The 13,196-nt window shown below is 42.6% G+C and overlaps 1 protein-coding gene across 8 annotated transcripts in view; it reads right to left on the bottom strand.

The window, feature by feature from the left end:
- Nucleotides 1-13,196, bottom strand: part of GLIS1 (GLIS family zinc finger 1) — a 203,421-nt gene that overhangs the window by 40,363 nt on the left and 149,862 nt on the right. The window lies entirely within an intron of this gene.

Below are 13,196 nucleotides of genomic sequence, written 5' to 3'. Positions count from 1 at the left end.
ACACAACATTTTGTGCTGTTCATTTAATTTGTCACTGAAGACATGGTGTGTAGCTCAGTAATAATACAAGGGCTATAAATATCTCACATGTTCTGTCTGAAGTACCAAACGCTTAAAGACATGGTGTCAGAACAGGAGATTTCAAGAAAGAACAAGTGTTGTGACGAGTTCTCTTAGATGTTGACTGGCACAGGAACCCCTGTGGGCAGTAACAATCAGCTGCTGCAGACTGAGAGGAGCAGAAGCTGTTTGTGGCGGATTAGAACCTGGTTTCAGATGTCTGAAATACTATACAGTGGAGCAGATGAGCACGGACTATTACAAGAAGACCTGATCCATTTGAAGAGCAATCTAAAAGAGCTCTGCTGTTATTCTGCACCCTTTTCTTTACCAGCTGTATCATTCAGATCTGCTCTCAGCATTTATACAACGAGTAACCTGAGCAATTCTGAGTTCTTAAGCACCCGTTTCATTAGTAATAAAGTGCTGCATGGCATTCATAACAAAAGTAGCTGTTTCAAATTAAATCTGAATAAATAAATAACATTTCCAGCTACTAGGCTGAGGGAAGGGTGTTTTGCATTGCTCCCTGACAAGTTTCAGTGAAGGCACTATCCTAGGGTGGGCTTTGGGAGCTAACAGGTGAAAACAAATACATGTGAATGCACTTTGATGCGCCAGCAAGCCCATAAGATGCACCCAGGCACTTACACATGTGTATAAATACTCATATGCACACGTAATCAAGTGCCATGGTATGCACATACTTTGCCCACTCTGCTTTGCAGCTTCATGACATGGTGGATCTTCTAGTGTCTCTAGACAGATAGAAACCTGGCTGCTCTCTGATTTGAGATCTCAAAGAATGCATTAGAGAAACAAAGGCCAATTCACATCAACGCTAACAACTTTGAAAGAAAATAGGTGTATCTTAAAGTGTATCTTAAACCCACTGTTCCTTGAGGCCAGATTTTCTTGTATGATTCTTGTTCATGAGTGAATTCCTGACCTTCATAAAATTAGGGCTTTGTCACTTCCTTCTGCTGAGTCAAGGTTTTGTTCAGCAGCTTAGCACTCGCTGCTGTGGTTCTTCAGATGGCATCACAGAAACCACTGCTTTGCCAATCCCCATCACACTCTTTTTTGTGACACAAACACCTCATATACACTGGTGTGTGCAAGCTCCTGACTTAGCTATTGCATCCAGCACTGCAGGCAGTGAGAAGGGAGAGCAGATGCAGATGGAATCTAGAAGATGCTGTGAACTGGAGGCACCTGAACTCCTGGTGCTATTTAAATGAATGATGGAGAAAGGTCCATCATACCCTGCTACATTTTGCAGGCTACATATTCTGTCTTTGGTTGGAGATCAGCTCTGCAAACTACAGATTAAACACGGCAAGCACTCCAACACACAGGCAGACTTCAAATTTCTGCCTTATCCAGCCACTCCTACATGAAAGGATTGCTGTGGCTTTCACTGTCCTAAACATTTTACTGCCCTGGCAGATATTGTGAATGGCATATTTGGATCTATGGCTGTAGACAGCTATCTGATACGTACAAATTTCTATCTTTCCCCATCACAGCTATCATGATAGAACCAGAGTCACCTGAGATATGCAGTAAGCATCTTCAGAGCTTGTCCAGGCCCCTCTGGACGCCATCCTGTCCCTCAGGTGTGTCAACCACACCACTCAGCTTGGTGTCCTCTGCAAACCTGCTGAGGGTACACTTGGTCCCAGTGTCTGTGCCATTGACGATAATACTAAGCAGTACCGGCCACAGCACGGAGCCCTGAGGGACACCACTTGCCATGGATCATTCTTCTTTTCAAATAACCTCTAGAAAGATCCATCAATCCCACAAATGTCTCAGCTTCAACTACAAAGCACAATGTGGGATTTCAAAAGGGCTTTAGGATGGTAAGAGCTATTTGATCAGCTGAGAAGGCTACTGACAGTATCTCCCAGACATCTGGCCCCAATCTGTCACTGCTTAATCCTACCATCTTAAACATTTTGTGGATGTTTGATGCCTGGGTTAACTGTAACAAACGCTGCATGATCCTCAAAGTCTGTAAATGTCAACAGAGCTCGTCAACAAGTTCATCAATAACAATAATAACTATATTGCAATTACCACTTTTGTCTTTACTCCGAGGTTGTTAATGTGCGCCTCAGACAGTGCTGCGCTACACAGAGACACTAAACAGTGCCACACAATTACAGTAAGTAGCGTGATGCAGTTACTGCATTTGAGAACGACTGCTGCTTTTAGAATAGTGCTTCTACTAGGACAAAATATGTTGTAGAAATTTACAGGAGTGAATTAGCTCACTGCCATATGGCAATACATGTGTTATCTTTATTTTACACTAAAATCTCACTGGAGTGGAACTGCCGCAGCATCATGCATTTGAAAGGCATATTTATGAAAACACTGAATTATCTCACAGCGATCCAAACACATCACAGTTTTCCTACCAAAACAATTTAATCTAATAACTGTAATTGCTTAAAATGGTTTTCCTTTGCTTCCAAGTTATACTTGGAATGCACCTGAGAATGCTGCCATGCAGAAATAACAGCATATTCCCCAAAGGGTTTATATTATCACATGTTTACCATTTTCATAAGCATATTTAATCACAGTCCTGTCTGGAATATCTGTCAGTGGGACAGATCAGAAGAAATAAACTATAAACTGAACAGCTCAGACCATAAGGTGAAGCAATAACTGACATTTTCTTAGGAAATGAGTTATGACTGAGAAAGAGAAGCCTTCACAGTTGTAGTGCTAAATAGGTCCAGTGTGCCATTAGAGAAAGCTCATTAATATACACCTCTGCTCTCTGCTGCAAGATCAGTTAAACAAGCTGCCTTTTCTTTCTAGACCTGAAAGGGAAAGAGCAGGTCATATTGGCTGCTGACATCTCAGACAGCCTACAGATGGAAAACCCAAAACATTTCATTCCGAAGCATTTAATACTATCAATAGGAAATCTTATGTCTGGTCAAAACATCTACAGGCCTTATGAACATTGTGAAATGTTCTTTCTTCCCGACTGATTACAAAATTGGGAGACTTTTATTGAAAATATATTATGAGAAAAAGGATCCTGTGAGGATATGTAGCCCTTCTGGAAGGGAGGAAACAGCCACCCCACTCTTTAATAGCAGCAGTGTTTTATAGCACACTGAGCCTAATGTTGGGGACATGGCAGGAAGCATGCGAGGCTCCAAATTGTTACTGATCGGTAACTTCAGCACACGGGTTGTTCTACCCAGCACAAGAATCCAAATACCTGATTTGGTGCTTTGGTTTTTTCCAGCTAACTCCTGCCTGGATTCATTTCTAATTCTCTCTTGCAGCTACAATGTAAAGCCCTGAGCCTGCACATACTTGTGCATGAGTACCATGACTCATGCAAGGAGTTTTATTAGAACTCAACAGAACTGTGTGCGTACATAAAAAACAACCCATAGGACTGAGCTCTCAGCTTCCCAGAGAATCCCAGTTCATACAGCCACATTCAAATGTGCAGATTTAAATTGCTGGAAGCTGCTTTTTTTCCTGTTGTGGTAACAAAATAATGGGAGATACCTTTAACAGAAAAAGGACCTGCCAATTTCTATGTTTTGGGGGGTTTTATTGAAGTCTGAACAATATATGTTTGCAGAGTGACACTTCTACATGATACTTCACTTGAGTCCTGGGGAAAAGTTGCTTGTACTCGGTTTATTATTTCTATTACAGAAAAAGCATTATGGGCTTTAGCCAGACTATTGGACAATTGTTGGTGTGTAGGAGAAACGGTAAAAAGGCTCAGAAGAGGGAAAAGAAAATATTTAGAAAAGCCTCAGTATAAATGCAACACATCCTTCACTTGTTGGGGTTAGGGCAATCACAGCCAACTATTTGACATCAACATCATACACCAGCAGCTCGTTTTAGTTGGTGCTGTTAGCTTGCGTATTTGCTAACTAACATGAAACTGGAAAGTACTAATACCTGCCCCTCTACTCTGCTCTTGTGAGACCTCCCCCATAAAAGGGACATGGAACTGTTGGAACAAGCCCAAAGGAGGCCACGAGGATGATCAGGGGACTGGAGAACCTCCCGTATAAAGACAGGCTGAGAAAGTTGGGGCTGTTCAGCCTGGAGAAGAGAAGGCTGCGTGGAGACCTCATAGCAGCCTTCCAGTATCTGAAGGGGGCCTATAAGGATTATGGCTCTCCTTTAGGGACTGTAGCGATAGGACAAGGGGTAATGGGTTAAAACTTAAACAGGGGAAGTTTAGATTGGATATAAGGAGGAAATTCTTTCCTGTTAGGGTGGTGAGGCACTGGAATGGGTTGCCCAGGGAGGTTGTGAATGCTCCATCCCTGGCGGTGTCAAAGGCCAGGCTGGACAGAGCCTTGGGTGGCATGGATTAGTGTGAGGTGTCCCTGTCCATGGCAGGGGGATTGGAACTGGATGATCTTAAGGTCCTTTCCAACCCAAACTATTCTATAATTCCATGATTCTGCGATTCTATGAATACACTGAGAACCCTGGAGGAGGTGTTTGATCAGCATACATCACTGAGTTAAACAAGGCTTTGGGCTGTCTCCTGACCACCACACCCCCCCAGTACCAGCAGTTGTAGATGCATGAGGGATGCAGACCTGGCCCATGAAGCTGTAACAGCAGTCATGAGGCTTTCAACAGCAACCTGATCTGATTCTGCATGCACAGACTTCTGTGGCTGCAAAATCCAACCATCTCCCTGCCAGTGTCCCCTGAGATGGGATTCCTCTGCTCTCACTGTGCTGCCTTGTCTGAGCTCCCAGGTCCCTGGGGAATGGCAGGTCTGCCCAGCATGAGGTCAGCAGCTAAGAAAGCTCAGTGGGACCCATCCTGCTCAGTAGATGCCTGTCCCCCTCCCCTCCTACAAAGGCAACCTAGATCTGGCTTTCTGGATTTTGCTTTTTAAAGATAGTTTTACCTGTTTTCCTGAGCATATCTGGCATTGAATTCGAGGTTTATCCACCATCTCTCAAGGTCTGCTGCCACACTGAGTGCAGAAGGCCAGCTCATCAGGGCAGGCACCGAGTCTTAGACTGTCTTTAAGGAGCACTGGCATGTTTTGGCTCTCAAAAGTCTTGCTCATGTAATCGCAAACTATCAGCTATCAAGAAAAGGGTTCAAAAGCACTGCAATATTCATAGATGCATTTCTTCTAGCACCAGCAGGTCAGGCACTTCAGTGAGCACACAGAGCTTTCCATACATTTCCCAGCAAAATCCCAAATATCTGGGAAACTATCAGGACATCCTGTCATTTTCACAAGACCCCGTTGCAAGTCTTAGAACTCTTTCTCATGCTCCTTCTTTAATCAAGCAGAAGGATAAACATTTTTCAAAACCGGGGTACTTGCATTGAGTTGCTGCAACACATGAGAATGCAGCAGGAAACTTGGGGATATTTTACTATCAGCAGCATGACAGCCACAAATTTTGCCATAAGGTTTTGCTAAATATGTCATTTGGAAACCAAACAATTTTCTGAAACCTCATTACAGTTGGACTGAATACATTATTATGGCTTGCAGGCAAAAATAACATTGCATGGAGCAACATCTTAGAAAACACAATGTAAAATTCATATGGTCATGTAATAAGCAAAGGAGACACCCCCACCCCCCGAAATCTACATGTCAGGCCCCTTATTTCCTCATATGTAATTGGGAAACTGTTCTTTATTTGGGATTTTTCGAATAGCTTGCAAGCTATTTGAAATTAAAGGACAACACAACCCAAGATTTGCTGCTCCGGTATCTGAAGGCAGATTTGCTTGGTTTGGGGACAAGATTATGACTGAACAAAATCAATTGAAGCCCCTTTCCAGCTGTGCCAGCAGAGAGCCACAAAGAAAACTGAAATGCTTCCCTCCAGTTCTTTTACATTTTCTTTTTTACCCAAAATTACATTTTACAACAGAACTTGTCCCTCTGCATTAGTAAGGCACTGTCTTACCTCACTTGCCAAGGAAACGTTTTAATTCCAGTTTGCGCCTAGCACATCACCATGTTACACCTATCTCTTTGTAAAGACTTTACTGTCTCTTGCCTATGTCTTTGGTTCACATTTTAGGCATTTTAGCTGGGGAGGCCAGTTTGACTGCAGACAGTTCCGTGCAGAGTGCATCTCCCTGCCATGCAAGATGGAATAGATGCTCATCATTTACTTACAGGGACGAGAGTTTGCAAGTTTGAAGTGAAGAACTAATTGGGTTAAGATAACTAATGCAGCGCCAGCACACAGGGAGAATCCACTGTGGCTCATGTGGACTAACCAGTTGGGGAAAAGAAATAAAGAAGAAAGAATTAGAGAGGACAACAGCAAGAAGGAAAAATAGAAGGAAAAAAAACCCACCCCAAAACTTCTGGCTGATTAGCATAGCCTAGCATCTTAAAAGGCCAAAATACCACATGTGTGGCATGTTACAAAAGAAGATTAAAATAAAGGAAAAAATATCCAGAGAACCATGAAGTCTAAAAACATCTGGAGTTTTATAGTAACAAGGAGGAAAAAATCAAAAACATAATTGAAAAAAGTCCACTGCGATACATTATTGTACAATGAAGCTTAATGGAATTGAAAGGAGAAGAGATGAAAAGGCAAAAGGGGGGGGGGGGGGGGAAGAAATAAAAGAAACAAGAAAAGGCATTTATATTTTAAAGATGTCACTGAGGGGTTTTATCCCAGTTATTAAAAATTACACACCCTGCTTCTGTAATCTGTCCCTGCAACGTGTTGAGCGTTCTCTTTCAGCAGAGGACATTCATGCGTGCTGGGGAATTCATCAACCCTTTTGTACCCAGTGTAGGGGCACTTTGCGCTCTCGATTCTGTGGGAGACATCTGCAAAGAGTGTGGCAGAGAAACTGCCTGCCCTAGTTCACATTCTGAACCCAATTGGAGATTCAAAGAGAGGCAGGACAAACATGTAAATTAAAACTGTTTGCTAAACACAATGTGCACATTCAGGAACTAAGCAAACAGTCTTAAGCTGTTATACTGGCATCAGACACTAGAACCAACTGCAATTGAAAAACTCTGAGTGTATTCACTAACAAACATTGAAATGGAAAAGGAAAATGAAAAACTTCCCTCTTTTTTCATGTTTTTTCCCTTTTTTCAATGAACTAGCAAAGGAAGAGGAAGATCTGCACACAGTCCAGTCTGCCTTTGGAATATACCAACAGCACGCCTAGAAACAGGAAGGGTTTCCAATGCACCACAGCCATGAGCATCCTGCATTAAGTCTGTGTTCCGCCTGTCCCCTGGCACAGGAAGATCTGAGACACTAAACCCTGTCTGTAACGGATACAGCGTAATCTGGCACCAGTGAGCGTCCATCCCAACTTCCCGTTCATCCCCCAGACTATTTCCTTTTCAATCCCAGGAAACCCAGCTCATATCTTTGTCAAGCCCAATAAATAAATGTTTTCCAGTCATGGCTTGTCACATGTCATCCCAGCCAACAAAGTGAATTCCTGTCGTTGGCAGATCAAACAGAGGAGGATCCTGTGGGTGAAAACTGACCCACAGTTGGAAATTGCTGGCCACAGCTAACTAAACTAGACAGCCACAACCAAAGTCTCTTCGCAAAGATGAGAATTAGCCGCAGCAAGGTAACTCTCCACTCACCTCTGTGGTGAGTCTGCTGCAAATACAACTTTTTGTATGCAGTGCAACACAGATGATTAGTTTTCCTCACAAAATCCATTTCACAAAGTGGGTAGCTTTGTTGCCGGGGTTTTTTTTTCCCATTTTCTGTATTTTTTCTCTTAGAAGGTGCTGTCCTTCTCACACATGCACATAACGGAGCTTTTCTCTCAAATTGTGGCTTCTAAAGCTCAGCCAAGAAGAACAAAGTTTCCCTGCAGACTGACGAGTTGCATGAAATGTTCAATACTGGATCAGTCTTTGCACAAAGCGCAGAGGGAGGACATACAAATTTCCCCAAGGTTCCTCTTGGCAAGTTAGTAGACAACTCAGTGACATTTCCCATGCTTAGATAGGCTCCTGGTCTTTTCTGTGCCATGCTGGGCCAATTTGATTATCCATAAATGAAGATTGGGGTTCACCCTGTAATCCATGGAAGGCCCGGGATCTGCTAAGATATACAGGATTTCGCCCAACCCTTCCCTGCATGTGTAGAGCTGAGCTCTGGCAAAGGGCCCTACAAAAGCTCTGGTTATTCCCCAGGAAAGAGAGATTGCACAATGTACTGTGAGCTTGTTATCATTTCAGGGCTGGTTACTTTATTCTGCTTTCCCTTGTGCCCCGGTTGTGGAGCAAGAGACGTGGCTCCATCCTTCACCCACTGACCCACTCCAGTTATGCTACAACAGAATTCCACAGGGTGACTTTACACAGGGAGATCTAGAGGGTAACCACATGGAGAAGAACATCTCTTTCTGACAGAACAGGCTCTCCTCCCTACAAATGAAACTTCTCATTTCACCCAAAGTCGTTAATTTTAGTCTTGCAGTGTTTTCATTTCATCTTGCCTGGCCTTGTTCATTACATGAAGGAAATCTGTGAGCTGCATTCCTGGGAAAACGGCTTCAAGACCTCACCTGTTTTAAAGAAGCTGTTTTCTGGCACTGCCAAAATCAAATCAGTGTCTAGGCTTGGTGAGGCTCTGCATTGTTTTAGAGTTTAGAAAGGCAGTTCTGTTCTTGCACTTTGTAAATGACTACCATGTTTCAGTTGAGCCACAGCAATGCTCCTTGCCTAAGCTCCTTCTCTCTGGTAAATCCCATAGAACATGATGCCTTCAGTTAGAGGTTGATCTCACTCTTGTCACCTCAGACTTCCATCTCTAAGCACATGTGCTTCAACAGTTGCAGTGGCCGATGCCCACCAACCTGTGAAGGGATTCTGTTGGATACTGTGCCTAAGCCTCCAAAGGAGATGCTAAATCAAGATTTTCCTAACAAACACACCAAAGTCCATTGCTGCACCCTCGCACATCAAACTACTGCGAGTAGTTACAATCTTCACCAAACCCTACTCCCGTTTTAAGTGTCAGAGTTGCCTTCTAAAGACTATTGTGAAGAAAAGCTCTGCTGAAGAGCAGACGGCATGGCAGCAGTGCCAGGTCCCTTCATTCTCTATAGCACTGTGGGATCCTTTGGATAAAAGGCAGTATAGCAATGTTCTTTTCTGAATAGCACTTAATGTTTTCCCACAGTCTTATTGTTTACAGGGAGTTTAGCAAGTCACTTCACTAATTTAAAATAGATTGTATCCCACATGGGTGGATAACAATAACACATATTGGTGAATCATATGGCTTTCAAATGATATGTATGAAAAAGAAGTGCTACACATATTGTCTGAAATTTTATTGTGTGAAACCACAGCACTTAGCTCCCTACCAGCTGTGTCAACAATTCAGTGTCATAAACTAATACAATTGTAGAGTAACAGCAAGGTTGGTTCTGAAAAATGAAAAGCCAAAAATGCAGCAAGAAAATGTAAATGAACACAGATGAACATCATTTCAGGTGGGAACAACCGGCCCTGCACATGATGAGACCTCATGAAAGTCAGATCCTGTGGCTCTAGGTTGCCATCTAAAAGCCTAAGAAGGGATGAAATGATTTTTAAAAGGGAAGAAGAACCAGTTTTGATATCTGAGGAAACTGGTGTGTTACTGTGGAAGCACTGCAGAAGCATCCTCTCTTACTGCAAACTATCTATGCAGGGTCAGCTTGACAACGAAAGAAGAATCTTGCCTGGACTTTGCTTCCCAGGTTCAGCTCAGCCTCCTACCCATGCAGACTCGTTCATAGGAGCTGCTTCACACACATGACGTAGCTCCCGAGGACGCTGCCAAAGGACATTCCTGACATACTTGACCAATAACAGCCCATGTCCAGGAATGGCTGAATGAGCCAAGCTCACATAACAAAGGTTTCACATTGAGCTGTCTCACATAATTTTTACTATGCTGATATATATAAATAAGTAAATAGGTGAATAAAAGACATTTTCTAAGATAATATTTTGAGGGAAAACTGGAAATGGACCTCAACGGAAATAAGTTCTAAATTGAAATGTTGAACTGTAGCCCAGAAATGACAAGAAAATCAAGTCCCCTTTTTTTTTCCTGAACCCCAATAAAAAAGTCTTAAACACTCTCAGTAGACCACAGTTTTGAAAGGAATGAAATTATGTTATTGTCATGCATGATTATCTAACATTTAGAAGGTATCTGCAAGGTTTTCCTGAGAGTTATACCTCCATCCCATAACCTAGCAGGAAACCACAAGCACTTCTGTACCTTACGTAAAGGACTTTGAAATGAAAGTGCTTCAAAATCAAATATAAGCAGCTTTCAACATGTGCATTTAATCTTCCTAGGTTAAGAAACACCCTGTGGCCACCACACTAAAGAACTGAAAACGTAAATTGAAGAAATTATATCCATATGATTAAGTAAGGTTCTTAAAGAGAAACATGTTGTTAAGTACTTCATTCAGAATAAAATGAAATGCAGTAAAATAGAAGCTATTTGGAATAAATCACTGACGCACATGCTTTCTATGCAAAATGGCAGTGTTCGGCTCGGGGTGGACATCTGGAGCAAATTAGCATTATGTTGAGAATAATATAAAATTAAAACATTTAGTTTCAGCTTCTAAAATTAAATATAAAATCAGAGAGCAATGTTGTGTTGGACAGTTCGCTAGTGACTCTGATAGCAAGAGGGTGTTTTGGTTTTAAAGCCGTTTATGCCTCCTATCACTGTTCTTGAAGCCCTGAGACTCCCAGATAGTAGCTGTGCAAACAGCGCCATAAGAACAGTTGTACCCTGAGATGTGCCTGTTGTATCCTGAGATTGGAGGTTCAGAATGAGGAGTCCAAGGCCAAGCATGGGCCAAGGCCAAACCTTCCAGGGCCTGAATATGTTTCATTTTTATATCTGTCTGCTGACTCTGCATTTTCTGGAGAGTATCCGGGGTTGATGTGTTGAAGGTGCTGGATGACTTCAAGTCCTTGTGAGATGCATGGAGATGTACCTAAGGAGTCAGTTCAGATCTGCCAGCAGCCCAACAGCGTGAACAGAGACAGCTGGGTGTGTAGGAAGTGCTGAACCGGAAGGACAGTTCTGTGCAATGGGTATGACACACACTTGGCTGCGGAGATGGGCAAGTTCTGCAAGTGGTGGACCCTGTGCAGGATTTAGTCCTTTTGCTTTGGGACTGCTGAAATGCTACTGAGCAGGGCTGTGCAACACCAAGAGCCTTATGAGATACTTTTAGAGCAACTTGAACTCATTAGTCACTGGTGTAAAGCCACTAAGCCAGGAGCTCTGGAGGATCAGGCCTTCCAGAAGAACATCAATAATTGTAACAGTGGAGAGAATGACAGACACAAAACCATCTTCAGGTGCTTTGCTAATGCACCTTTATTGTGTCGAAACAGAATCACAGAATAGTTAGGGTTGGAAAGGACCTTAAGATTATCCAGTTCCAACCCCCCTGCCATGGGCAGGGACACCTCACACTAAATCATGTCACCCAAGGCTCTGTCCAACCTGGCCTTTGACACCGCCAGGGATGGAGCATTCACAACTTCCTTGGGGAACCCATTCCGGTGCCTCACCACCCTCACAGTAAAGAACTTCTTCCTTATATCCAATCTAAACTTCCCCTGTTTAAGTTTGAACCCATTCCCCCTTCTCCTATCACTACAGTCCCTAGCGAAGAGTCCAAATATTCTCATAGATGTGTGAAAAAAAAAAAAAAACAAAACATCAAACAAGCAACCAGCATTTACTTTATATAGTATAAAAATGAGCTCTTTATGGCATGGTTTATCTCCTTTCTGATATAGTTGGGAACATGCCAGCTTTGCCACCTGTTCCTGGACTTCCTTTAAGGTAGCCCCGTCTTTCAGCATGAAACCTAAATTGGATGTGCACCGACTTGCTCCTGCGCTTTGCAGTGTAAACACCTGCACATATGTTTTAAATAGTCTCACACCTCTATATGTAAAATTTCAGACACCTGTGAATTGGCTTTAAATATCCCCACTGGGTTTTGTGGATGGAGAACAACTTCCAGGTGCAGAAGAAGAAGGTTATTTCAAGGGCATAGGCAACGCACACCCTCCGGTTTGTACAGAACTGCGTTTCCAAACTTAAAGCAAGACGTGAAACGCTTGTCCTCTCTGTGACTCAGTCATCATTTGCAAAATGAGGATATACATTTGGGTCTTTCTGGCTTGTGCTGAGCCTCGATTCATTGGGGTTTAAGTCCCTAAAGTACCTTGATATCCTTGCACTGAGTGTGCACTCCACAGGCAAGAACAGTTTCTTCATACAGCTGCACAGGAAAGGCCAATTTTCATTGCTCTTATGCTACTCTGCTTTGGGAGTCTTCTGGAGAGAACTTTCTTTCCATGGCTCTCTTTTGAAACACTGGAAAGATTCTGTTGGTTTTATTCCAATTCTAGCTTCACATCAGACCCTCACAGATGATTTTGTATTCCAAAATGTTGGCTCATCATCTACTCACAGAGAATTCTGATGAACACTTTCATTCTGCTTTAGCAAAAAGGATACTCTGGATAAAGGCTGGAACTCTGAGTTCATCTACAATACATCTTTCTAAATCCCCACCTTTCCTCTTATGTTTCTTCTCCAGACACCTCATAATCAAGAAAAAAATAAGGCCCTCAGTTTATTTCTCAGTGCAAGAGATGAGTTCTGTAGTAAACTTGCTTTGATTTCACGGTGATCTATGTGCCCACAATGAGCTCTTTGAAAAGGAGAACAAACTTTTGCATTTCATGAATGATTACAACTTCTCCAAACGCATTTGTTAAAAGCCCTGTTTTCTCTTTCCCCAGAAAAATGTCCAATACAACCTCAACATTCCATATGCAAACAAAAGCATATTTTAATGACAGTGAGGAAAGCTTTGCCAGGAGAAATAATATCTTTCATTGGACCAACTAATACAATTGAACAAGATAGACAGGCTCTCAGCACAAAAGCCTTTCTTTGGATGCAAAACTCTCTCCAGATTGACCACAAAGAATTGTGGCCAGAAACTAAAGAAAAGGTACAAGCATCCGATTTCCACGCTGCTCTACAAAGGAAGTCTAATGGGAAGGGGTTCCCTGTGGC

The sequence above is a fragment of the Pezoporus flaviventris genome, unplaced genomic scaffold, assembly GCF_033815535.1.
Source record: "Pezoporus flaviventris isolate CSIRO_AGI_PZ_B2104156 unplaced genomic scaffold, CSIRO_AGI_Pfla_v1 ptg000013l, whole genome shotgun sequence".
NCBI classification, from domain to species: domain Eukaryota; kingdom Metazoa; phylum Chordata; class Aves; order Psittaciformes; family Psittacidae; genus Pezoporus; species Pezoporus flaviventris.
The sequence above is the reverse complement of the archived record's forward strand: the minus strand, read 5'-3'. Positions and strand labels throughout refer to the sequence as shown.